Genomic DNA, 2500 nt, shown 5'->3' with positions numbered 1-2500 from the left:
TTGCTGCCCTGTGCAAGCTAGGGGACTGAAGGCACAGCTTTCTGCCACAACAGCAGAGAGCAGAGGAAGGGCGCCCAGGAGGACCGTCAGAGGGTGGTGAGGCCCCTGTCCTCTCGGCCCCGATCGGCCAAGACCTCTCTATTTGGGCAGAAGGGACCCATTCTGCGGTCCTCTGAGGCTTAGGGCCACATGCCCAGAAGGCCCACCACCCAAATCTTTGCCATATGGCTTAGACTAACTACCGGACCACTCGTGCGGCCATTTATTCCTCTGGAGCCTGTCAAAATGGCCTGCCGAAATTGGCTCCCAGGAGGCCTCTGCAACTCGATTTGCATAGAGACAGCCCCTGCCCAGGCATGCTTCCAAACAGGACACTGTTAACAGTTTCAATTTGGAGCTGGCAGAAGCCAGTGCAACCTAGTGAAGGTGAGGCTCTGCTGCCTGGCCGCTTGCTAGGTTTATTAGCACAGATCTGTCCCTGGCACTTAGTCTGAGCTTGGCAGGGAGGGGAAATGGCATTTAGGGAACTTGGGCCAGACCATAGAGATTCTGACTTTTGAATGCATTTTCAAGGGTCATGGGAGGGCCAAAAGGGAACGGTGCAGAGCGGCATAAAGTAAGGGGCGGAGGAGACATTGTGTGTGGCTAAAGTGTTAAGTTTATAGTAGAAACAGGTTTGCTCAGGAGTAGTCGTGGCCGAGTGGTTAAGGCGATGGACTAGAAATCCATTGGGGTTTCCCCGCGCAGGTTCAAATCCTGCCGACTACGGTGCAGAGCCCGCTTTTATTGTTTACTCTTTTCTGGTGTGGAAAACAATCTTAAAATAGCAGTATAATACAATTACTAAAGGAGGCTGAGGCGCACTTGAGCTATTCAAGCAAGATCCTAGGAGTAAAAGCGGCTTCATCCTTTAGGCCAACGCAGAGAAACTGGTACGTTTTGACGGGTTTCGTTTTGCAATTTCAAACATATATGTACATTTAAAAGAAACTTGTGAGGAGAAAGAACGGTGCATGATGAGAGAGAAGGGTGGAAAGTACAGGACAAGATCTAGAGGCAAGGCGGTAGAGACTAAGGACTCTTCTGTGTAAGCACAGCACGATCTTTCGAGTGAGAGTTTCACTCTCATGGGTAGTCGTGGCCGAGTGGTTAAGGCGATGGACTCGAAATCCATTGGGGTCTCCCCGCGCAGGTTCGAACCCTGCTGACTACGCCTCGGTTTGAACTGAGCTGCAATTTTGCAATTTGCTCGGAAATGTCCCCAAAACAAGATGTAAACATGCATGTTGATTATAGGATGGACGATAAAGCAGACATTGGGAAGACTCCCATCCAGGACTCTCTGACTGTTAGGGGTGGGGGCCACGATTATATTTCCACCCTGACACTAGTTGCCGCTAGAGCCATCGACGCCTGGCATTGCCTCCGTCTGTAAGAAGCCCATCCTGCGCTTTTCCTTGCCTGCATCTTTACAGCAGATATTGGGAGGGGTCCATGTGGATACAGAGGATGGAGCAACTGGCACGCAAGCTATCTGCCGAGCCTTTTTTGTGTGTCAGCACAAGGGTTCTCGTGTCACTTCTAGACCTTCCTTGGCAGATGCATTCAGGAGAGGCCCCCTACCTGCGACACAGTGAAAGTACAGTCTTTTGCTGCCCTGTGCAAGCTAGGGGACTGAAGGCACAGCTTTCTGCCACAACAGCAGAGAGCAGAGGAAGGGCGCCCAGGAGGACCGTCAGAGGGTGGTGAGGCCCCTGTCCTCTCGGCCCCGATCGGCCAAGACCTCTCTATTTGGGCAGAAGGGACCCATTCTGCGGTCCTCTGAGGCTTAGGGCCACATGCCCAGAAGGCCCACCACCCAAATCTTTGCCATATGGCTTAGACTAACTACCGGACCACTCGTGCGGCCATTTATTCCTCTGGAGCCTGTCAAAATGGCCTGCCGAAATTGGCTCCCAGGAGGCCTCTGCAACTCGATTTGCATAGAGACAGCCCCTGCCCAGGCATGCTTCCAAACAGGACACTGTTAACAGTTTCAATTTGGAGCTGGCAGAAGCCAGTGCAACCTAGTGAAGGTGAGGCTCTGCTGCCTGGCCGCTTGCTAGGTTTATTAGCACAGATCTGTCCCTGGCACTTAGTCTGAGCTTGGCAGGGAGGGGAAATGGCATTTAGGGAACTTGGGCCAGACCATAGAGATTCTGACTTTTGAATGCATTTTCAAGGGTCATGGGAGGGCCAAAAGGGAACGGTGCAGAGCGGCATAAAGTAAGGGGCGGAGGAGACATTGTGTGTGGCTAAAGTGTTAAGTTTATAGTAGAAACAGGTTTGCTCAGGAGTAGTCGTGGCCGAGTGGTTAAGGCGATGGACTACAAATCCATTGGGGTTTCCCCGCGCAGGTTCAAATCCTGCCGACTACGGTGCAGAGCCCGCTTTTATTGTTTACTCTTTTCTGGTGTGGAAAACAATCTTAAAATAGCAGTATAATACAATTACTAAAGGA

At 51.6% G+C, this 2500-nt stretch overlaps 3 non-coding genes across 3 annotated transcripts; all 3 read left to right on the top strand.

Annotated features, from left to right (window-relative positions):
* Window positions 1-686: 686 nt before the first annotated feature.
* On the top strand, window positions 687-768 carry TRNAS-AGA (transfer RNA serine (anticodon AGA)). Its single transcript has one exon. It is a non-coding gene; the product is annotated as a tRNA-Ser (tRNA).
* Window positions 769-1131: 363 nt separating this feature from the next.
* On the top strand, window positions 1132-1213 carry TRNAS-CGA (transfer RNA serine (anticodon CGA)). Its single transcript has one exon. It is a non-coding gene; the product is annotated as a tRNA-Ser (tRNA).
* Window positions 1214-2335: 1122 nt separating this feature from the next.
* TRNAC-ACA (transfer RNA cysteine (anticodon ACA)) lies at window positions 2336-2417 on the top strand. Its single transcript has one exon. It is a non-coding gene; the product is annotated as a tRNA-Cys (tRNA).
* Window positions 2418-2500: the final 83 nt, after the last annotated feature.

The sequence above is a fragment of the Ambystoma mexicanum genome, chromosome 3q (assembly GCF_040938575.1).
Source record: "Ambystoma mexicanum isolate Mex_15411 chromosome 3q, UKY_AmexF1_1, whole genome shotgun sequence".
In the NCBI taxonomy this organism is placed as follows: Eukaryota; Metazoa; Chordata; class Amphibia; order Caudata; family Ambystomatidae; genus Ambystoma; species Ambystoma mexicanum.
The sequence above is the reverse complement of the archived record's forward strand: the minus strand, read 5'-3'. Positions and strand labels throughout refer to the sequence as shown.